This window comes from Protopterus annectens, chromosome 13.part0 (genome assembly GCF_019279795.1).
Source record: "Protopterus annectens isolate FY-2018-M chromosome 13.part0, PAN1.0, whole genome shotgun sequence".
Lineage (NCBI taxonomy): Eukaryota > Metazoa > Chordata > Ceratodontiformes > Protopteridae > Protopterus > Protopterus annectens.
This window is the reverse complement of record NC_056747.1, coordinates 1,267,299,956-1,267,324,932: the sequence shown is the minus strand read 5'-3', so window position 1 is coordinate 1,267,324,932 and position 24,977 is coordinate 1,267,299,956.

Genomic DNA, 24,977 nt, shown 5'->3' with positions numbered 1-24,977 from the left:
TACAACACAGTTTATATGTATGTATGCATGTATGTATGTTTAAAGATCTGTGTCATATATTAGTATCTTCAGTCAGAATATTGCTTATAAGTTGTGGTTTGTTTCTTTCTCGGTGCTGCATATCTTGATTTGTTGCCACTGGCAGTGGGATTCAATAAACTTCAAGTAGGCTTCTCATGAAGCCTACATGGAGTTTACATGTTTGCACGTTGAGCAACAGTAGTGATTACATATTCATGCCGCATACTACATTTAAACATAAACAAGCACAGTTTTGTGGCTAGTAACAGTGTTGCAGGGATAGAAACCATGTAAAGCAACAGGGATAGCAAACTTATTTATTTTACAACAAACTAGCTTAGTGGGATTGCATGGAATGCCACAATGATTACCAGGTTTTATCATACATCAATGTATACGGTCCAAACACAGTACAGGACAGTGTATGCAGTGCAAAGTATTGTGGAATCCTATTCCAGGCATTCTGTACAAAAGTTGTGTAAATGATCTGTAAGGGTACATGGACTGCCATTAGGGACACACAAATTAAATGTAGGAATGAACAGAGGGAAAGAGGACAGGTGAAACATCATAATGTACAGCAGATGAGGGCATGTAAATGCAAGACAGTTGTAGCAGGAAGCTAATCACATATCAACATGGTACAGTATTGACTGTGCAATGAAAATGTATATTATGTGACTGTCAGACAAAGTGACATAACAATGGAGAAGATGTCTTTGTGATATAAGCATCCTGGCATAATAGAAAGGGCATCTATCAGGGGTGTTATATACAGTCGTGGTTGGGTGCATATTGCAAAGCTGTGCAAACTGATTTGCCTGAATATGACGGTGATGTCAGAAGAGGTCTCCAACAAGTGGAACACAGTTACAGGCCCATGGACAACAGTAAAAGAAGCACACACAATCATGAACAATATCAGAATAATACCACCAGTAATCCCATGTCTCTGACACAACATATGTGATTCTGAGTGATCATAAATGGTTCTGCATGAACACACTTGTACAACAATTTGACATGTCAGCAGTCTATGAGGGTAATCACACAGTCCTGACACTGTAACATCTGCTAGAGGTGTTACTTGGGACACTGCTATACCTGTATACAACATTAAAATCACTACCGGCTAGATGACTGGTTTGTATGGTAGGTATATATATGGCACAATCCACACTGTCACAAATGTAACCCAGCCATCAATGTTGTCAAACAACTATGCATGCACTGTGTGCATCACTGGAATAGGTATCACACATGCATCTGGTATAACACTTTGCTGGGGGTTCCACACCATCAGCCATTAAAATTTATGCAACAAAAAGAATACCCAAGTATGGCCAATAAGATGTGTGACAGCTCACTGTGGCAAAGATGGTACACTTCAGTTACACATCAGTAGAAGATGTGTAGGGAGGTACATGAAGAAGGGTGCATTGTAATCACCTAATAGTGTGAAGAAAGCTGTGATCTACGGAGGTATTATGGCCTTTGATGTGGATGTCCTTCACATAATCAGTAGTGTTACATGCAAGGGAGTACTCACCACTGTGGCCATGTGATGGTGGACATTCCACATACCATCTACCGCAGGACACAGGTCACATACCAATTGCTCTGCTTATAGGGTGTGATGCCTACATTATCCTTTGGTTGTGTCTTTATTTTCATAACATAAATCCCCCCATGTTTTTGTTTCATCTCATGTGTTGTCATGGCTTTGGCATCAATCTTTGGTGTATGTTGATACTGTCTGTATTATACTAATATCACAGTTGGAGTCACTGATTGCCCACAATCTGTAGTCCTCCAGACAGCTGTTTGAACACAGGATGTGTATGTCATTCTTGACATCTGTGACTTTAATGGACAGAAAGGGCCTAGCAGACAACCCTGATATACAGACCTGAACACTGGACCTGAGGTATAGGTCACTTCACACATTTCAACATATTTAGATGCCACATATGTGATCTAATGGTCTACCCACTTGGTGATATTGGTGTGACAGTGCTGAGTGAATATCTCAGTGTGGATATGTGTCAAATGCCTTGTCCTGGTCAAGTACCACATGATGATAGTGTTGTCATCATGCATGCTGTTGATGACCTCTTTGAGGACATCTAACAGATTCAATAGACATGGATGTAGCATTAACAACTCACACGTCTGTTGCACACAGCCGGGATATTACTAGTATCCATTTAGAAAAGGTCCATGATTGCATGTTGGTCTATCTCACAGATGAGGGGAGTCACGATGTGTCTAAACATGTATGCATCAGGTGCTGCCCCCCCACTCAGATGGATACATGTTGATGTGTACCCTTCTACAGGAACATAGACCATCTGGAGCATGTCTCGAAGTGTGTATCTAACCATGTCAGGTAGGTGTATGTTCTGAGTCAAGCTATGACTATGATGTTGTCACAGCCCATTGATTTTGTGTGATAGACCTGGATGAAGTTAAGACAGTGCATACTGCTATCTTGATCTGGCCTAGGGCTTGGACACAATCCCCCACTCAGGTATCATTGATTAACCCTTATGTCACTAAATGGGTAACCAGTTGGCTCACTGACAGAACACATGCTGTGAATGTTGGTGAATCATCCTCTACCGGTAGAGCTATCACCACTGGCATACCCCAAGTATGTGTGCTGGGCCTTTTACTGTTTAGAATCTATTTCTCCACAGTCCAGTCCAAAATATGTGGCATTTTGCTTACCAAGTTTGCTGATGCTTCCAAATTTGGTGCAATCATTGAGTCTGCCAATAATGTTAAGATACTACCGGAGGGGCTAACAAAGTCAAATGATTAATCCCAAAGCCACACAGTCTACAACTAAAAATAAAATATGTCATTATTTTGGCCTTCAGCACAGTGGAATTTCCTGTTAATTACAGCACTGACAACATTCCACCTATGCTGAAATCCAGTGGTGCAAGACCTGGAAACACTCGCCAATCGCAATTTGAACTTTGGCCACTAAGTGTCCACAGTGGTACAGAAAGGCAACATACATTATGCACCTCATAAGTCAGGCCATCATATCCAGATCTGAGGATGATATAACACAGCACTGTACACAAACCTCATCAGAACACAAATAGAGTATAATGCTCCCTTTTGCATGTACCTCACCAAACACCTGCAACAGCTAAGATAGATCACAGGGTTTCTTGTCAGGAAAATACAGAGCCTACAAACCATGCAATGATGTATGTGGATACACTGAAAGTGCTGTCACTGTAATCTGTACCATATAAGATGAGGTGATGTGTGCCTGTCCTACAGACTCTGACCCTGCTCTGATGGAAATTCTGTACATCCACAAATCAGCTATAGCTGATGACATCAGCACAGTCCAGTGAGAAGAAGATGGTAATAACAGTGTCCCACATGCTGGTGTAAAATGCTCTCTCTAATGTCAAGCAAGTGCACAAACACACACACATCCCAGTTGACTGCAGTGAGAACAGAATCTCTACCTAAGTACACAGACTACAACACTCTGTATTTAAGTAAGCACCACAGCTCAAGTCTGACTTGGAGAGTCTCAGACAACACTTTATATGTGATGACATCGACAGTGTCTGGTGGGGAGAAAATAGTAATAGCAGTGTCCCACATGCTGGTGTGCAATGCTGCCTCTAATGTCAACCAAGAGCACAAGCACACACACACACACATACACACACATACACACACACACACACACACACACACACACACACACACACACACACACACACACACACACACACACACACACACACACAAACTCCCCATATGACTGCAGTGTGATCAGAACCCCTACCTAAGTACACAGACTACAGAACTCAGTACTTTATACAAGCACCATAGCACATGTCAGACTTTTACATGGCTGCAAGGCAATTTATAGTGGATAACGTCAGCACTGGATATTGGAGAGAAGATGTTGGGAGACCTGTATGAAATAGATGTGTAGGCATGTGCAAGTGTCAAAATATTGGCAATCCATGGGATTGGAGTGGTAAATGTCAGATACACACTTATGCTCCACTGACTAGATAGACACACACACACACACACACACACACACACACACACACACACACACACACACGTGCACACACACGTGTGCACACACACACACACACACACACACACACACACACACACACACACTCACACACACCTCCCAGTTGACTATAGTGAGAACAGAATCCCTGCCTAAATACACAGCCTACAGAATTCAGTGCTTTACACAAGTGCCATGGCACAAGTCTGATTTTTACAAGACTGCAGGGCACCGTATAGTGGATGACATCAACCCTGGATGATGGAGAGAAGATACTATAAAGCCTGCATGAAATGGATAGCTAGCCATGTTCAACTGTCAAGATATTAAAGTTCTGCATGTTATCAGATTGATGAGCGTCCAATGTGTAGTATCTGGTATTGTGTTCCAATATGCAGGTATACTTTAAGAGACAGCTTTACAAACTATATGCAAACAGTTGTCCACATTTCTACAGGTACTGGAAAATCTGAATGTGTATTGTCACTTTAAAGATGTGTATGGTACATAACACAACATTTGTCATTAATTTATGTAGTGTAGTTGATATATTTGTGGTTGCAGTGCATGGAGAAGGTAACAGATGGCTGCATTGTAAATATCTTAGATAGGACACTCATTTTTTTCTATTTCCACTAATAGTTTCATGTCATGAACACTAAATGGACAGTAAACAAAAGTAATGCATGTTATCGTCTACTTTCCGTAAAGCATACGCTGAGCAGTGGGCTTGAGCAATGGTTGGCAAAGTGTTTGTGCATGCAAGATACACATTTGTCCTGCTTTCCCTGTTTACACTTAATGAAGTGGTGAGCAAACATGAGGCTCATTGCTAAAATTCTAGGAGTTCTCAGTATTGAGGGTATGAAACTCAGCTGCTGTTTAGCTGACTCTGTGGCAGCAGGTGTAAATGCATTCATACATTTCTTTTTGAGCCCAGATGATATAGGGTTTAAATCCAGGTAAATGTAATACTTTTAAATAAGTAGTAATAATGCAATAAAATCAATCTTTATACTACATTTACCATGTGCTACTGTGTGTTGATGTAGCACAGCTTGTTTAAGCAGCATTGCGCGGAGGCAATTGCACCACTGAAGAGCCAGTCACCATCTCTTGGCATTGCTGTGCAATGCCAAACTCCTCTCAAACAAAGAGGCCAAAACGTGAAGGGTTCCATTGTTTTTTTGTTATTTACATGTGCTTTGTGTGATTCTTTTTTTTTTTACCAGATTATAGGTGCCAAAATGGGGTCGACAGGAAAGTGGTGAAGAACAAAGAGAAAGCAATATAGAAATGTGCAGGAGGGAAGTAGGTAGGAAAAAACATAGCTATCCATGTCTTCAACAGTGTAAAATTAAAATATTTACAGAATATTAGCTGACTTTAGACTGTCACTTCCGCAAAGATGGATGACAACAATGCAATCATGTTGTGCAATAAGACAAGTGTGGAATGGAGAGCTATGTATGGGATGATATTCGTTGTGAGACAGGTGGCCATTTTTCATTTTAACTCAGTAAGAAAGGAATGCTGGGTAAGGGATGCTGTTATTTCCGGGTCAGGTAAGTTGGGTAGGTGTGGAAGCAAATGCAAACAGGACAAACAAGACAAGACACAGGGATGGTGAGGGACACAAAAGGTTGGGAGACACCATGATTGGGTGAGGGAGGGGACAACTCAAGCCCATGCCTGTCAAACATGGGGACAGTGAGAATCTAGTTCCCACCCACAGGACTATCCTCTCTCTCTCCCCTTACTCTGCTGGCTGCTGGAGGGCTTGACAACTTCTCCTCCTGTGGATCATGAGGGAGAGCAGCTTCTCCATCTAGTGTAATCCTACACAAAAGGTGCTGTGGATGACCCTACTCACCAAATCTGGCATCTCTTGGTAGGTGATGAAATCCTTACCTCTCCCAGTACTCTTCGAGGGTCTCACAGCATCAGCTGCCTGGGTAGTCCTACTTGAGGGTGCAGGTAGTGCAGAGACAGCAGAGAGAGTACTGCCAGGTTGTGTCCCAGATGTGCAGGGTTTCGGTGCTGGAGCCAGTGGAGCAGGGGCAGACTGAGCCACTGGGGTTGGTCTATCTCACTGTGCTGTGAAGTATTTAGTCATTTGCTACAGATAGATGACATGGAGACATTTTGATGATCCATAACAGAAAATAAAAAAAGAGATAAGGTCTGTAGTGAGAGAAAAAAATAGATAAAATTAGTGCCATCGTATGTGACAAACAATGCATTATCACAATAATACAACTATTGTATCTGATGTTTTACATTTAAGTATATTTCCTAACAATTACAATATATAATTACAGATTGCGCAAAGTAATCCTTGCAATGTGTAGATAGTGCACATATGCTTGGTCCAATTATACAGATTACAGTTAACAGCAGGGAATTTATGCCACTTCTATAGACTTTAATTTATGTAATATTATTAAAGAATTGCAGTATTGTATAGTTGTTTCTCATGGTATTTGAACCCACAGCCTCTGACTACAGTGTTACACTTGACTCCTAAAGTTAGTTTGTGCTACAAATTTATACACGCATACTTGCTTTTACAGTTTAGGATATGCATGTTTACTTTGCTACTACTGTATAGAAAACAAAAACATTTTTCTTTAACTTTTACAACTACAATAATACTTCTCTTGTGCTGCATACATACCACTTTCTTCCCTTAGTCTCTCCAGATGATCAACATGAGCTTGCCTATCCACTACTATTTCTCGATTAGCTGTGAAAGAAAAGAAAAGAAAAAAAGAGCATTATGTATGCCAGTGTTGCCTACATTTAGCTTTCTGTGTTTTATAAATTCCCTTTATTAGCATACTTACACAACTGTGGGATGTCGCTAGTTTGAAACCCATCCAACCACTAGTTGTGTGTATCCCTCTTGTGCCATGCCTTTTTGGGTCATTAAAGTGGTGCCTCCACTGTTTTTCAGTGCATGGGATGCCAGTCACACTGGATACAGTCTTGGCCAGACTATCCCAAGCCAAAAACATGTACTGGGAGCCAGAATAGTCCCTGTGCAGAAGCCTTTGGCTGTGGTGCTTTACCAGGAGTCCAATAGACATCCCGGATTCCTGAATACCGCACCTCTGCATCCTAAATTGGGCACCTTCCTCTCTAACACCAGACATGTCTAATCCAAAAGCAATAGCAATAGCAAATAATGATTTCCAGCCAATTCCTGTTATCACTTTTACTGGTAGTAAAAGCAAACTCATAAAATAATGCCAACTGCATTTGCATGATATTAAGTGGAGAGCAACAGTGCCAAGCAGGGAGGGAAGCAAGCTTTGAAATTGGAAGGTTAATCTGACAGTTGACATTAGTTTGTGGGTGTCTGCTGTTGTAACTGTTAGGTGATTTAACTTTGCAGACATGCACTGGGGGCATGATGTTATGACCTAACACATATTTGTTTGGCTTTAGACATTGTTAAAACTATGCATAAGGGAGAAAATACTGCAGTGATTTTCCATCTTTGCCACAGAAGAAGTGCTTCTCAGACATGGCCATGAATCATTCATAAATACAGATGACAGATTGAAGTGTTGACCATGCATGTGGGTGACCTGATAAAGTCCTTGTATATACATTTATTTGTGTATGAGTCATTGTGAAGGCCATCCAAATCCAGATAGTAAAATTATACATACAGAAACATAGTGGACAGTATACCTTCAGTCATAGATCTGAACCTTCAGATCACAGTAAGGGTGCCTTATTCCTCATATTTATAATTCATATAAGTGCCACTATTTATAATTATGTATAAAGTGTTATAAGTGATACTTAATATAATGTGAAATGGAACAGTAAAAATGTCTGAAATTTCCTGTATTAGAACCCAGGACCATATGTATGGCAGCCCTACACTTACACTTGTTGCCACAGAAATATTGAAATAACACTTGTATATTTTCATGTTCATTACTATAAACTGAACTGTCACAACAGTAAAAATATATTGTACTTCCTGTATTAGAACCCAGGACCATCTGTATTACAGCTCTACACTTAAACCTGCTGCCACGGGAATAGTTAAGTAACAGTTGCATAATTCCCTATTAATTCTTAACTTCTGTGTGTTAACCACCATGCAACTATGCTTAGCGTGTTTTCATGGTGCCCAACAGAATTAATAGAATAAATCCATTTTGAAATTGTTGACTGCTTCCTGTCTTCAGGTGTTCGATGGCTGCAGGTGTTGGGGAACCTTGCTAACTGCTGCACAACATTGTTTAGTGGTGTTGCAAGATGGAAAGCAAAAACTGCAACAATGTATCCTGTTTGACCTGTATATTGTCTACACCCTGTCTGCAGTTTATTCTGTCTGTTTCCTGTTTGGGCCACTAGTCCAGGTTTGCGCACTTCTAAGCATCACCCAAATGAGATACACAGAGCAAAATATGACATTTATTGTGTTTCTCCATTTTCCCTGTTTGCACTAAGCCACACACTGCGCAAACACATGCATTAAAAAAGGGGGAAATGATAAGAAAGGAAGAAAAGAAGTCTGTTAAATCAACAACACTACAAAAATTTATGTTGGTACACATAAAATATTTTCACAAGGTTTGGATTTGAACTCTCACTCCAATGAGCCTTCAAAACACAGTAAGGGTGTCTTATCCCTCTTTGCCACAGAAACAGCTTTGCAGCAAAGAATGAAAATCATTGTGAATACAACCAACTGCAACATCATCCACAGTACTAACAAAACATATGTCAGTTATTTGTACATGTATTAATTTCATATGTAGTCCACTGAGTGATCACACAACTGTTTATGACTATTGCTTGCATAAATGCAGCTCTGTCTTATCTGTCTGTGTTTGTTGTTCATTCTTGTCTTATCTCACCACTAATCTGAGACCTGCAATCTGTAAGGCATTCTGTCCTTAATATGTGTGGGGATATTATATTGCAATAATATACAGTTGTCAAGAAACAAATGGGAGGTTGTATGTTACTGAACAGAAACTATAAAATATGTATTGCTTACTTAACATTTAAGACCTTGATACAACAAGCACTTTGTAAATCTAACCTAGCTGACACACCCACTGGAGGTGAGGGGGTCTGAATTGCTGTTATGTTTTCCTTCTCCCCTCAAGTAATCACTTACAGTTGCAATCCATTAGCAACAAACACTGAGAGGGAGTGGCTGCACTATGTTTACATCAGATATATGGAACCAAGTGCTTGGGATTCAGCAATTCTAATGAGTTCACACCTCATTTGCATCTTCACCATTTTCACAGCCCTGAATCTACACTATAAAAAGGAAATTGTGTAGCTAGGGAATCTGAGAGTGAGGAGACATGTTTATGTAGATAACACAGAAGAGGATATTACTTTGGGATATATCTGCACATAAGACTACTGACCTCGATAAGATATGCTTGCAGTTTTCAGCTATATAGTGGATATGCTGAAATGTCACTAAGAAAAATATGTTAGTATATCTATACATTAGCAAACACTACATTTTTCTGTATGCATTTCTTAAACATGTACTGATAGCATAGGCATGTTTTCAGGGCATTTTACTTTTTCAGATGCACAGCCTTATTAACTGTCATTACAAATGCTAATGTTACAACTGTTTTTCTCTTTACAGTCTTCTGTTGTTATTTCCATGAAATGTAAATTCAAATTGTCAATGACACAGGGGTATTAGCCTTACAGGATGGCGCATACACACCTCTAGGGGCGTGCTGGCCATACATATACAAGACTGTTAATTGCATAAAATGGAAAGTTCTGTGGTAAATCTGTATGCATGTTTAGCATTTAACTGATGGTGTGTTAGCAAAATGTCATTTGTCTGTTGTTTTGTGGGTGGGGGAGCCAAGTTCCATTTCTGTGTTGACACAAACAAAATTTGCTATTATTACACTCCTTGTTTTGGATCCAACCTTGCTTTGTGTGTGATTGTAATATGTCACACCACACAATTTCTTGCTGGACAGAGGCACAGGGAACTAATCTAAGGGGGCAGCGAAAGCCAACACATTCTGGTTAGACTTATAAATGCCTTCAGGCAGATAGCCTAGTACCTACCTATGAACCTATGAACCTAAATATCTCTAATAAACACCCAAACTGTTTAAACCACAACAAAACTGGAAAGCAGAACCAAGCTGGATAAAAACGGCACGGACTATTTTATTCAAGGTAAGCACTTTCAGCTAAGCAAATGCCCAGCCTTCATCAGACCTAATATCTCTTTTTTCTCCAGTGGATAATAGTGAAATACTACATTTTATGTATTATATATAAGCAGGAAACCACGATATGTTAATGAGATAGTATTGGGGACCTTTCCCCTAAATATACTTTTACATTTTTAAGATTTATACTCATACTTACTGTTCTATTAAATTGTTGGACAGAAGTTTAACATATTTTTATTTAAACTAGTGTAACTGTGGATTTTAGAAATATTAACATGGCCATTTTAAATATATGCTGTTATTCCTTAAATAAATGTGACTAGCACTTTAAATTTTTAGCTGGGATGTCATGCGACTTACTGAGCTGGGATGTCATGCGACTTACTGAGAGGGTTATTTAAACTGTTTCTTGTGAATGAAGTACTTGTATCTGATAAAGTTCAACTATTTGGTGTGGATGAAAAGCGCTTTATAATAAATTATTCCAGACGTGGTGCCTTATTCTTTGGGATTTTACATTCTGGCTGATTACATGGGCTTGTGGGGTGGGAGTATCATACAAGTTCTTGTTAAAAATATTGTTAAAAGGCATATAAAGGGCAAAAATCTTTAACCCCCTATGCTACTGTTCATTGTGATGATGGCGTCCTTACCTTTTACTTAACTTCTTCCAGGACTATCCACCACAGGGAGCCTACAATCATCTGCACATGGTAAGCCAAACATTTTTATGTCAGTACTGATGAGCAGTTCAAAGAAATATTTAATTTGTGATGTGGGTGTCAGGCCTGCTGAGTCTGCCGAGTATATTGCTGTACTGTCTGTAATAGTGGCACAGCTGTCAGTTTGTTAGCATATATTGGGCTATAGTACTGTGAGTATTCATTTCTTTCCTGTGTTGCTTATTATCACAGATGATCTCACCAGTGGATGTGTGAGACTCTTGCCACCTGATGTCAGAGTATCAGCAGACTCTGATGATGATGGTGGCCAAAGACAGCCACAGAAGGAGGGTGCACAGATTGAATCTGACACTGAGGTCAACATTCAGCTATCCCTGTAATTCCATCGGACACAGCCAATAAGCCTGCCCCAACCCATTCTAGTGAGCCCTCAGATATTGGACAGGTGAAGGGTGAGACACTCAAATCAGGGAAGTGTGGAAACTGTGGCTTTAGTGCCTGTTGACTTTTGCTGTAGCCAAAGTGTGGCAAGGTGCCACGCAGGAGGGTTGTCAGTAGTGCTCAAAGGAGGCCTACTGTCCATCCTCCACCTTATACAGGTTTGTCTTCCATTGCCACTCGACATATGTTTAGGGCCCTCATGGAGGTGCAGGCGTGTTCCAATAGGTCCTCCACACAAATGTTTAGAGTTGTAGATGTAGCACAGGCTGACATGCATGACTGCCTCCACTGTGTTTCCAATTCAATGGATCGGATGAATGATACATTGGAATGGACAGTGTCTGTGATGGAATGTCTGCTAGGAGGGGGACAGCATCCATGTGATTGTAGGTCAGCCACATCATCTGATGTTAGCCTACATGGCCGTGCCTGATCACACTGTCATAGTGGCACTACTTCCACTGCTCCATCAGTGGTTGAGGTGTCTACACCCAGACATGGCAGGATATGGGGTCATGGTCCTGGGACTCCTAGTGAGGAGTACTTGTCCAGCAGACATCAATTACATTCAGGTAGCAGCAGTGCATCTGACCATTGGTGTAGATATGCCAGTGCAACTCCTGGCATAGCCAGTTCTCATGGTTGGATATGACAACAATGAACTACCCCCTCTACTATACACAGCTCACAATTGTCTAATGTACCAAGACGTAGAGCTAGCACAGAGCTTGGCTGTGTTCTTGCAGACACTCTCACACCAGTTTCACCTGGAGGGCCCATACAGACACACACGCACACACACACACACACACACACACACACACACACACACACACACACACACACACACACACACACACACACACACACACCAGTTACATAGGTTCATAGGTGCATAGGTGTGTACTAGGCTAATGGCCCTGAAGCCTATATAAGCCTAGCCCAAGAAGATTCTCTGGCATCATGCCACTCAAAGTTAGTTCCCAGTGCCCCTGTCAAGCCACTGAAGTGATCCCCGGGATGAACTTCTTATTGCCCATCCATTCATCAAGATTTCTCTTAAAGAGGGGCAGTGAAGTGCTCTGCTTGATGTGGATGGGATGTTTGTTCCAGAGTATGAGAAGTCTCTGGGTTAGGAACCTATCCCTCCAGCATGTTCTGTTTATTGTGGTAATGATGTTTAGGTCCCTGGAGCATGTGGCATGGAGGGATTGGGATTTTTTTAGGTGTAGCATATATAGCAGTTCTGGGTCAAACATGGTTTTGTAGGTCAAGCAGAGATAGCCTCTAAGTAGGCGATAAGAGACAGAGTATAGCTGGAGTTTTTTGAGTCTGTTCATATAGGGCATGTATCTAAGGCCTAAGATCCTCTTAGTGAGGTATTTTTGTTGCCTTTCCCGTTGTTGTAGATGTCTAGTGAGGTATATACCAAATGAGGTGTTGTATTCTATAACAGGTCTAATGAGGGATGAGTAGAGAGGGACTATGACCTCTTTCTTCCTGGATGAAAAACCTTTTGTAATTTGATGTGCCACATAGAAGGGCTTTCTGACTACAATGGCAATGTGGTTATCAAAGGAGAAGTTGCTGTCAACCTGTGCCTCCAGGTCTCTTATCACACATTCAGTGTTTAGTGGACTACCTCCTATGTGGTAGTTCAGTGGCTCCGAATTTTTCCCAAAGGGAATGACAATGCACTTTTTCGCATTGAGCTTAAGGCTATGGTTCTGACACCAGTCACTGGTGTCATTAAGGCCTTTTTGCAGAATGTCTACATCAGCTGGAGAATCAATAATGGCTCCTAGTTTGCAATCATCTGCAAACTTGGTCAGACAAAGTCTCTTTGTGTTGGCTTGAACTTCAGAGAAATAGATGCCAAACAGGAGAGGACCTAGGACCAGTCCCTGTTGGACACCACTTGTAACTGGTCGGTAGTCAGATTTGGAATCCACTAACTTTACAGTGTGGGTTCTATAAGTGAGCCAGTTGGCAACCCATCTTATGACATAGGGGTTTATGCCTAGTTTAGTGAGTCTATCTATGATTCCTGAGTGTGGGATGGTGTCAATGGCTTTGGCAAGATCTAGGTAGGCTGTGTGAACTACCTTGCCCTCATCCACAGCTCTGGTGACAGACTCGAAGAAGACTAATAGGTTGAGCAGGCATGATCTACCTTTCACAAACCCAAAATGCATCCAGAGTTTGGAGATTCCTTATGTCCTTATTTATAAGGTCCATGATGATGCTCTCCATAGCCTTACATATCAGACTTGTCAGGCTAATGGGGCAGTAGTTCCCTTTGTGGAGTGGGATAACAATAGCAGTGCACCATTTGGTAGGAATGAAGCCTGAAATGAGGCTGTGATTGAACAGGATTCTCAGGTGTGGTGTCAGTTCACTTTGTAATTCATGTAGAACACAGCCAGCGATATTATTAGGTCCCATGGAAGCTGTATTCTTGGCTTTGGACAGTGCGTTTTTTACCCATGTAGCTGGGATAATAGGGACTTGGCATTCCTCAGGTATTGTGATAGGCCCTCTAGGGGGTAAAGTTTGTACTGAACCTATCAGCCAATATGTTGGCAATATCAGTTGGTTCTGTATATGTATTGCCATTGTGCTGTAACTCAGAGCAAATCTGAGTATTGCCATGTAGATTCTTGACATAACTATAGAATGCCTTGTGGTTGTCTTTAGAATCTGCAGCAATTTTGTTTTTGCAGCTAGCTTTAGAGGATTTGATGATGGATCTCAGTTTTTTGATGAGGCTGACAAGGGAGTTTTTCCAGTCTTGGAACTTCACCCTTTTCTGCAACAGTTTTTTCCTTCTGTTGTAGGGTTTGTTTATGGTGGGGGACCACCAGATTGGCTTCCTTTTTTTGGAGGAGACCATCTTACTTCTGTTTGGTATGGCCCGTTCCATGCACTTGTGTATGTGCTCATACAGTGCATTGGTGTATGATTCAGTCATGCACATATTTTCCATTTGCATGGGTGTCGTGAAGTTAGTCACCTCTGTTTTTAGAAGTCCAAAATTGGCTTTGGAAAAGTTTTTTACAGTGGTTTCCTTTGGGGGGGGGGGTGAGAGTGAGATGTGGATATCCATGGTGATTAGCTTGTGGTCAGATCTGACCAGGGAGGAGTTGATTACTGGTGTAGTGCAATGGTTGCCCATGTTAGTAATGACCAGGTCAAGGATGTTTCTACCCCTGGTGGGGGTGAGAATGAGTTGGTCCAGGGGCATTGTAATTAATTAAATCCAGAAAACATTGAGCAAGTGTGTTGGTACATGAGTAATTTTCCCAATTAATGCAGGGGTAATTGAAGTCTCCCAGTATAAGGGTATTGGGTTGTATCCTAATATTTTCCAGTGTGTTTAGGAATGTGGAGTGGGAGTCTTGGGACATGGTAGGGGATCTACAGCAGGCTACAACCTGGATTGCAGCTTTACCCAGTTCAGCCATGAGACTTAAAGCTCATTCTGTCTCAGTGGACTTTTGCTACTTTATCCAAATGTCTGCCTGTTTCTCTTTCTTACTCACATCCTTTTGTGTCAGCCTAGGCTTCCTGCCCACCCCCCCCACCCCCACACACACACACAAACATCCTGTGCGAGTGATGATAACTGTGCCATATCCTTGTTTTCTCTCGTTTGGATTCAGGGATACATAAGCTTTGTGTCTGATGCTCAGGCTGTATAGCTGACTTAGTACTTAGTATATTTGTGTTTGTGATGTTGTTTTGCCAATTGTACTTTTGACATATTTTAGTCTTAGAAATTTAGACAGTTGAGAGAATGAAAACAGTTTTTTGTGTCAGCATTTTTAAGAATCTTCTGAGGGTTGTGAAGTCTGAAACTGATAGACAACAAACTTGCGAAAAAATACTAGTACTCTCAAACAAAAGCTATCAGAGACAGAATCCAGTCCACAAAAAGGCAAGATAAATCCATTTAATATGAAGCGCTTTTCGTCGCCTACAATGAGGCAACTTCTTCAGATGAATTTCAATTAAAAAGTGCAATTTTATATGCTAATCTGATCACATGGTAAAGGAAACGTTGTACCAGTGTAACACAAAATAGTGCTAGCAGTATATAATTAAAAAAACACATTAGAATTTTTAACTATTATTTGTGCACTCGCCTAAGCTATGGATTATGAATTAACAAGATGTTAACTCATAGTAGGCAAATTTACCAACCTTTGTCTAAAGATACATATTACATGAATACATAATAAGATACAGTTAAATCAAGAAATAAGTAAAAGTTAAAAATCGATAGTTAGACTTCAATGTTAAAAACATTCACGAACCTGGATGCTAGTACAAACTAAGAGAAAAGTACAAGTATGTTATTAGTTTAGTTAGTTCCAGTTTTTCATCAAATAATTAAAATTAAAATTAGTATATATAGACTTCACAATTGATGAAATAACTTACTAGTAATGAATACTAGGTAGGTGTGTTAAAAGTCTATCTATCCAGGCTTTTAAGTTTTAAAAGACACACGATATTACAGTGTTCGTTTAAGCCAGGCTCAAAGAATGCATTAGTTCTTATTTGCCATGACAATTCACGGTCTTCCAAAAGCAAGTTTAAGGGCCCTCCTCTAATATCATATTGGATTTGCTCGATTGCTCTAAATTTAAAACTATGACCTTCGTGAAACATGACATGTTTGGCTAAAGCATTTTCTTCTTTATTGTTAGCTATTGCATAAGCGTGTTCATATATTCTGTCTTGTAGACGACGTTCAGTTTTGCCTATGTAGAATGCTTTGCATAATGTGGAAGAGGCTACATAGACAACTAGTTTGGAGTTACAGTTTAACTTGTAGTTTGTGTTATATTGTTTGTCATTGATAGTAAATTTTGTACCTATACTAACAAATTTACACATACTACAACAACCACAAGAGTACATACCCACTCTCTTAGTAAATTCTTTTGTTTTACCCGATTCAAGGATACTTTTTAAATTCTTGCCTCTCCTAAAAATAATTTTAGGATAATCACTAAATTTTGTAGACAAGTTTTTATCATATTTAAATAGTTCCCAGTTTTTATATAATATATATCTCATATTAGAGCTATCTGAGTTGAATGTTGTAATAAAACTACATTCAAAACTCATAGTTCCACTACTGTCTGTTGTTTCAACATTATTCACTTCAGTTATATTTTGAATGTTACTAACTGTGTCTATAGAAAAATTAAAATTAGGTGAACTATTACTACACAAAAGTTGACGTGCATTTAAAATCGGGGTAATAGAACCATTCTCTCTTTTTAACTTGACTTCACTAAATGAGTTCTTAAGTCCAATGGGTAACCCCTCTGTTGGAACATATTTTCTAATAAATTACATTCTATAATAAAGTCACTATAGAGAGAAGTCATACGAGCAGCTCTTATCATTTGTCCTTTTACTATGGCTCTTTTTTGTGACAAAGGATGTGAACTAGTGAAGTGTAAATAAGAGTTGCAGAATGTAATTTTCCTATAAATTTTGTAAATGTATTTATTGTTGACCAAGTCTTTGATTAAGTTAATGTCTAAATAGTTGATGTTTTCTTCTTGAAAATTAGATGTAAATTTAAAGAAACTTGTTGTGTTGTTAAGGTAGTCGAGAAATTTTATAGCTGGTTCTAAGTTACCTCGAAATAAAATAAATATGTCGTCGAGGAAACGTGTATAGTACACGATATTCGACATCCATTCAGCATGTTCAAATATATAAAACCTTTCCCAATATACCATAACTGTATTAGCGAAGCTTGCTACACAAGGGGAGCCCATTGCTACCCCGCATTTCTGTAGAAATAACTCATTGTTAAATGAAAAATAGTTGTTAGTAAGTATGATGTCTAGAAGGGTTGTTACTAAATAAGTTTCTTTACTAGAAGCTCCTTTTTTGGATAGGAATAAATTGACCCATTCTAGACCTTCGAGATGTGGGATTGATGTGTAAAGGTCTACTATGTCAATTGTAAGAAAATCAATGTCATTATCGTAAGGGATTTAATTTATACTTTTCAAAAATGCCCACGAGTCTTTACATACTTGTGACTCGGTTGACAAGTACTTTTTTAATATATGGTCTACCACCTTTGCACAAGCATATGTGATCGAATTACGCCCGTCAATAAGTGGTCTCAATGGTGGGTTAAGTACATTCTTGTGTATTTTGGGCACTGCAAATAAAACAGGAATTTTTGGCCAGATTATAGTCATGTAGTTGTATAAATTGGCGTCAATATACCCCTCTATGAACAGGTCATTGATGTAACCCTTAATCCGGCCATGAGCAATATTAACCTCATTTGTGGATACCTTGTCGTAGGTGTTGCTATCTAAAATGGCCTGCACTCTGTCTATATAGTCAAACTGGTCAAAAATTGCAAGGCCTCCGCCTTTATCAGGTTTTATTGCTCTTACTTTAAGTGACTTAAAGGTGTTTAGTGAAATAGTTTCATCTAAGGTGGTGTTAACTGTTAGTACATTTTTGTGAAACTATTTGTTACGGTTATCAACTAAACATCTCAAGTCCAATTCTGTAACAGTCTCGAACAAGTTCAATACAGGATGTAGAGGAGGATTGTATTCACTGGCAACTCTAAAAACGTGGTTGGAATGGGAAGAGTTGCCAAACAAAAGATTCAGGTTCAGTTTCCTCACGAAGTTTTAAGTCTTTGATTGTTTGAACTATATCCATCTGTTGATTAGGAACGAAGGTGTTACCCTTCGCTAAGAGTTCCACGAGAACTGGATCAGTTTCAATACATGAATAGTTAAATATGTTGAAGTCACCTGTTTTGTTTTTTACAATGGCAACAGGATGATGCCTGTCATGTGTTATCTCCTGGGTCTGTTGTTCGGACGCTGTTTGTTTTTTTGTTGTTGTTGTTGTTGATAGTTATAGTTAGGTTTTTTTGGAATTGCTCCTGAATGGTAGCTATTGAACTTGTTTGCTTGATTAAGGCTATTCGAGTTGTCTGGTTGATAATTACTAGTGTTCTTGTTGTTTGCCCGAAGGCGGTCCGACCATCTGTTTTGGTTCAGGACCGGTGTTGTAGTATTGTCTACAACTACTGAGGCAGAATTTGGAACATTGTTGTCAGTTAAGTTAGAATCATCATCTGTTATGTTAAACGCGTTGTTGTTACTGCTTAAAATTGCTGCACCAACTTGAGCACTAGAAGGTTTTGAGTATGCAGACCCATTATTATATGCTGTACGGTCTCTGTTCATTTTTTTAGCTTTATTAGCTCGTAATCTATCCAGTAATTGGTCGATGCTAACGAAGCTCCTTTCGTATTCATATTTGTATCTAGGGAAGTCAGCGTGAACAATGATGACAGAATTTATTTCAACCACTTCCCTAGATAAATCTGCTATTTGTATAGCATAATGTTTAAGCATTAGTTCCATTAATGCAAAGCCCTGCTGATCGAATAAAGAAATCAATTCTAAGTGAAACAGAGAGTCAGCTATAAGACCTGAAGGGTACAGGTGGTGTCTTAAACCCTTAGGAACTAAATGTTCTTTTAAACATTCTTGAAAATAGTTAGTTTCAAGTTGGAGCTTTTTAATTTTAACTAATTTTGTGTCCAACAGTTTCAATTGATCAGTTAAAGCAGGTGAACTAACCTGTGTTGCTGTAGCGTTGTCAGCTGGTTGCCCCATATTTGCATGCTGAGTGAATTTAAATTTACTTGTATCTTGGATCCACTCATCGAATTGCGGGGTACAACTGAGCCCTACAACGCTGTTACGAGCCCCAGGTGTATCAGTGCGAAGTCTGTTTTCATCGTTTAGACTACCAGTATTTTCGTTGTTTTCATTAACTGGGTTTCCGCTCGGTACTTGGTTGTTTGAATTTGGACATCTAGTTGTTACTGTGTTAGATGGAAGTTGTTGTCCTGGCGGAATGTAGTCAGAATTACTGGTTGCTGTATCCGAAGACAAAGTTGCTTTAGGTAACTGTGTATCCAAACGCGCAGACAAAGCCATATAACAAACGATAGACAACAAACTGGTGAAAAAATACTAGTACTCTCAAACAAAAGCTATCAGAGACAGAATCCAGTCCACAAAAAGGCAAGATAAATCCGAAAGTCTGAAACTGAAATGTGTCTCACTACTGTTACACTTTGTTCAACTATTTTAAAATAAGCAACTCCCTATTTGCTACATTATAACTGTACCTTTTATATCAATTGATTATAGGATCATAGGAAGTTACTAGGCTATTGGCCCTGTGGCCCTTACAAGCCTAGCCAAGAATTTAGTCCATATTCCAACAAGTCAGCACCCTATGCCACTGTCTAGCAGTGACATAGGTAGAATCCCAGGGGTGTATTTTCTGTTCCCCATCCAGTTATCCAGGTTGGGCTTAAAAAGGTTTAATGAGGTAATCTGCTTTACATGGAGAGGGAGTCTATTCCACAAAAGGGGAGTCTCTGGGACACAAATCTGTCTCACCAACAAGTCCTATTGATGTCACAGACCAGGTTGAGGTCTCGCGTGCGGGTTACTCGAGTGGAGCTTGACTTGCAGATATGCAGCAGTCCCATCAGGGCGGGGTTTGAAATTGCTTGGATGTCAGACAGAGGTCACCTCTGAGGAGTCTGTAGGAGACTGAGTAGAGTGACAGGGCTTTTAGCCTATCTGTGTAGGGTAGATGTTTGAGGCCCTGGATTTTCCGGGTGAGGAATCTCTGTGGTCTCTCCAGCTGCTGCATGTGCTTTGTGAGGTACATGCCGAAAGCGTCAAAATCGGTCTTATAAGAGAAGAATACAGGGATGTTATGACCACCGTGTCCCTGGATGAGATACCCTTACTAATGAGGTGGGCCATGTAGAAAGTTTTCCATACAATGGAGGTAATATGGTTGTCAAAAGTCAGTTTGCTTATCAGCCTGGGTTCCCAAGTCCCTCACGTCTGATTGCATGATTAATGCCTTATTTTCAATGTGATAATTTGTGGGAATGTCATTCTCCCCAAAAGGGATGATGATGCATTTTTTGGCATTCAATTTGCGGCCGTGTTTCTGGCACCAATCATTTGTTTGGGTGAGACACTCTTGGAGGATGTCCACATCACTAGGAGAATTGATGACAGCACCTAGCTTGCAGTCATCTGCAAACTTGGTCACCCATAGCCCACTAGATTTGGCCTGCACCTCTGAGAAGTATATCACAAACAGCAGAGGCCCCAAGACTGACCCCTGGGGTACACTGCTTGTTATGGGTCTACTACTTGAGGTGGCTTCCCCTATTTTGACTAGGTGGGTTCTATCAGTGAGCCAGTTTGCTACCCATCTGGTAACATATGGATTGATGCCTAGTTGAGAGAGTTTATCTATTATACCCTAGTGGAGAATAGCATTGAAGGCCTTGGCCAGGCCAAGGTAGGTGGTGTTCACCATCTTCCCCTCATCTATGGCCTTAGTGACTGTCTCAAAGAAGTCGACCAAATTTAACAGGTGTGACTTCCCCTTGACAAAACAAAACTGTGTGGGATCAAGTGTCTGGAGGTTGTCAATGTCCTTGTTAATGAGATCCATGATAATCCACTCCATGGCCTTGCAGATCAGGTTAGTTAGGCTGATGGGCCTATACTTTCCTGGAACTGTGGGCACTTCATCTTTTTGTAAAGGGATGACAGTAGCTATCCTCCACTTGGCTGGGATGAAGCCGGTACTCAGGCTTTGGTTGAATAGGGTGCCTTATCGTGCAGCAAGTTCCTGCCTGAGTCCATGTAGGATGCATCCTGGGATGTTATCGGGTCCCATTGAGGCTGTATTGTTTGCCTTTGAGAGGGCAGTGATGATTTGCTCCTTAGCAATAAGGGGAGGGGGGCAGGCACTGGAGATGTCCCGTTTAACTGATGGGGGACAGAGGAGTGAAGTTTTCACTGAACCTGTCTGCCAGCAGGTTGGCTATATCTACAGGGTTTGTGTATGTGGTGTCCTTGACCACGAGTTCTGAGCAGATCTGGGTGCTTCCCTTGAGACTGCCGACATATGTGAAGAAAGCCTTATGATTGTCTTTAGTAGATGTGGCCAGTTTGGACTCAACTTGTTTGCTTTGGAGGATTTCACTAGTGCTCTTATTTGCTTGTTCAGGCTAAGGAGAGATTGATTCCAGTTAGACACCTGCTCCTTCTTGGTCCTGGACAGCAATTTTTTTCCTTTTATTATAGAGTTTATTTATTGCAGATGTCCACCAGACAGGATCTCTTCCTTGAGGAGGAGGATTTCATCCTGTCTGCTATTCCTGATTCCATGAAGCTATATAAATGCTCATATAGTACTTTGGTGTAAGTTTGGAGATATGTGCCAGCTTCTGTGGAGGGAGAGGGGGCTGTGACGCTGTTTATACCTTCCCTCAGGAGGTTGTAATCAGCTTTGGGGAAGTTTTTTTTTTGTTTGACCCTAGCTGGGGGGGGGGGGGGTCAGGGGAGATGATGACTTCGAAAGTGACTGCTTTGTGGTCTTATCTTACCAGGGATGATGACACTGTAGGGATGCTGCAGTGGTTACTCATGTTGGTAAATACCAAGTCCAAGATATTTTCACCTCTTGTGGGGGTGTCAACCAACTGGTCCAAGACATTTGCATTGACAAAAATCAAGGAATCTCTGGGCATTTGTGTTTTGGAATGAGTATTTCTTCCAGTCTATAGTTGAATAGTTAAAGTCAGCCAGGATCAGGGTAAAGGGTTGAATCTTGATAAATTCAAAGAGGTCCAGATTGGTGGAGTGGGCATCTTGATTCAGAGTTGGGAGGCCTGTAGCTAGCTATTATTTGAATAGGGGTCTTGTCAATTGTTAACTGCACCTGGAGTATTTCCTGTGCATCATACTGTTTGACCAGCTTTATATATATATATATATATATATATATATATATATATATATATATATATATATATATTGCAACTCCACCTCCTTTTGTTTTGCTGCCCACTGCTTGGGGTCTGAATGAATGATAGGATGAGTAACCTGGTATGGCTGGGGTGCTGTCCACAGCTTTAAACCAGGTTTCTGTGACTGCACAAATGTCAGTTTCTTTCAGGGTTAAGAATGCTTGCAATGAGTGCAGTTTCATGTTTGGACTCCTAGCGTTTAGTAGCATGACCTTTAACTTATGTTTTGATGAAATTTTCACGTTAGTAGTTTTGACCTCATAGCATTGCCTAAAAAAGGCACTATGGGGGAGGCAAGAACCTTTGTCAGGAACCTGAAGCCCAAGGGAGACAGATGCAGGCCATCTCTGGCAAAGCATTGTGGCTTGTCAATCATGTCATCCCACGCTGTCAGGTAAGGGATCCCCTTTGAATGACACCAGAAACTAAGCCAGTTGTTAAAGTCAGTCATTTTCTGTTTGTATTGAGGCATCATTCTGGGCTTAAGGCTAGGGACATACCTGCCTGGGACACATACTCAGTGAGCTCAATCATGTCTCTCTTCATATAGTCCAGGGAGGTACATCTCAAGTCATTCACTCCAACATAAAAAAAAAAAAATACTAAACTAGAAGTAACCAAAACACAGTCAAACTCATGCCAGCCCAGTTTAATTCCTTATCAAGTCAGTTCTGCTATCATCTTACGTAGTTTCCCTAAAATCCCCTCTAACTCCACTCTGGACACTTCACAACAGTCTGACCAAACTCATTTGCCTCTATTTTCCTGTTCTCTCCCTCTTCACATCCCTTACTTAACAATCCCATAGACTTTCTTATAGCTATTGGCTAACCTTGTAATGTCTGTACCAAAGTAACCAGCTAAAACAGAACTAATTATACAACTCTTCTACTCAATAGCAACCTTAGCTACTAGTCTGTTTTTCCTATTCTGTTTAATAATCTATCAACTGTAATGTGTTTCTTCACAAAATATGTAATTTTTAACATTATTTTCCTACAATATATTATGTAAAACGTTAAGCTTGCTAACTTCTCTTTTTTGTAAAATTGTTAAGTTTGTCTAATTCTTTGTATGTCATGGAGCTTTTCTCCCTGTGCATCTGCTGAAAACGGACATGTTTTCTAGTCGGACTTTCCTGGTAAACAAATGTAAAATAAATTAAAAAAAAACATGGACTATGACAGAGACATAACAGTACCTATTGAGAGACTTGAGTGCATTGGTGATCATTAAACTTGTAGAATAACACTTTAACACAACCCTTTGCATATTATCATCCCATCACCTCTGACATATTTTCTCCAAACATATATATTGCATGAACTAACTTACTGATAGTTTTTCTTCTGCACTCACATTTCATTTATTTATTTATTTATTTAGTTAGTTAGTTAGTTAGTTACTTAGTTATTTGTTTATTAATTTAACATTTGTTGGCTGGGAAAGACCGACTATGACAGAGCCTATTTTCAGCGGAGTTCTGGGGGAAACGCTCCAGACATGTGTCTTTGGAATCTGGGAAGAAACCAGAGTACCCGGAAGAAACCCACGCAAATGCAGGAAGGACATGCAGACTCCGCACAGAAGGAACCCCATCTGAGAATCAAATGGAGAATCTCTTGCTGTAAGGCGACAATGTTAACTGCTGCATCACTACGTCACCCAGTTATCACAGGTCAGGTGCTGTTGGCCCCATTCTGCCTCTCCTTCCCTTCTACTAACATCCCACAACCTGTCCCTGAAATGCTATGACTCCCATGACATAAGGACCCTATGCCTAGTATACTTGCTAGTTCCTGTCCACCTGTTGAAGTCAGTGATGCAGATACTTACTTACCTCATAGCAAATCTTACACCTCTCACAGGCAAATTACACTAAAAAAGGACTTGACATAAGTGCCTAGTATGCTTGCTAGTTCATGTCCCTCTATTGAGGTCAGCAACGCAGATACTTACCCCATAGCAAACTCTTACACCTCTCACTGGAGAATTACACCAAAAAAGGATGTGACATAAGGATCCTCTGCCTGGTATGCTCGCTAGTTGCTGTCCACCTATTGAAGTCAGTGAGACAGACACTTATTTACCCCACAGCAAATCCATACACCTCTTGTAGGCGAATTACACCAAAAAGGACTTGGCATAAGGACCCCCTGCTTAGTATACTCACTAGTTCCTGTCCACCTATTGAAGGCAGTGGAATTACATCAAAAAGGACTTGTAGGTTTCCCATTTAATATAGTACAATCCTTCAGAAAGTATTTCATTTATATGATTTTCTTTGTTGCATATAGTCATAGAAAAAATTTCTTACTCAATCCCTTGCTTACCTAATTATTAACTAAAACTAATTCTTTGTTTATTGTAGAATAATATTAACTCAATGTTTTTTTCTAATATGCTATGATGTAACTATACACTGTACTGTCTATGCTGTACTGTATTGTATGATTTTGAGGAACTTTTCTCCCCGGGCCTCCACTGAAAAAGGACACATGTCCAGATGGACTTTCCCGGTTAACAAATGTCAAATAATAAATAATAATAATAGTTAAATTTGAATCTTTTATGCTCCTATTTACCAGAGGAATACCACAGTACCTCTCTATTGGTGTTAACAGTTGTAG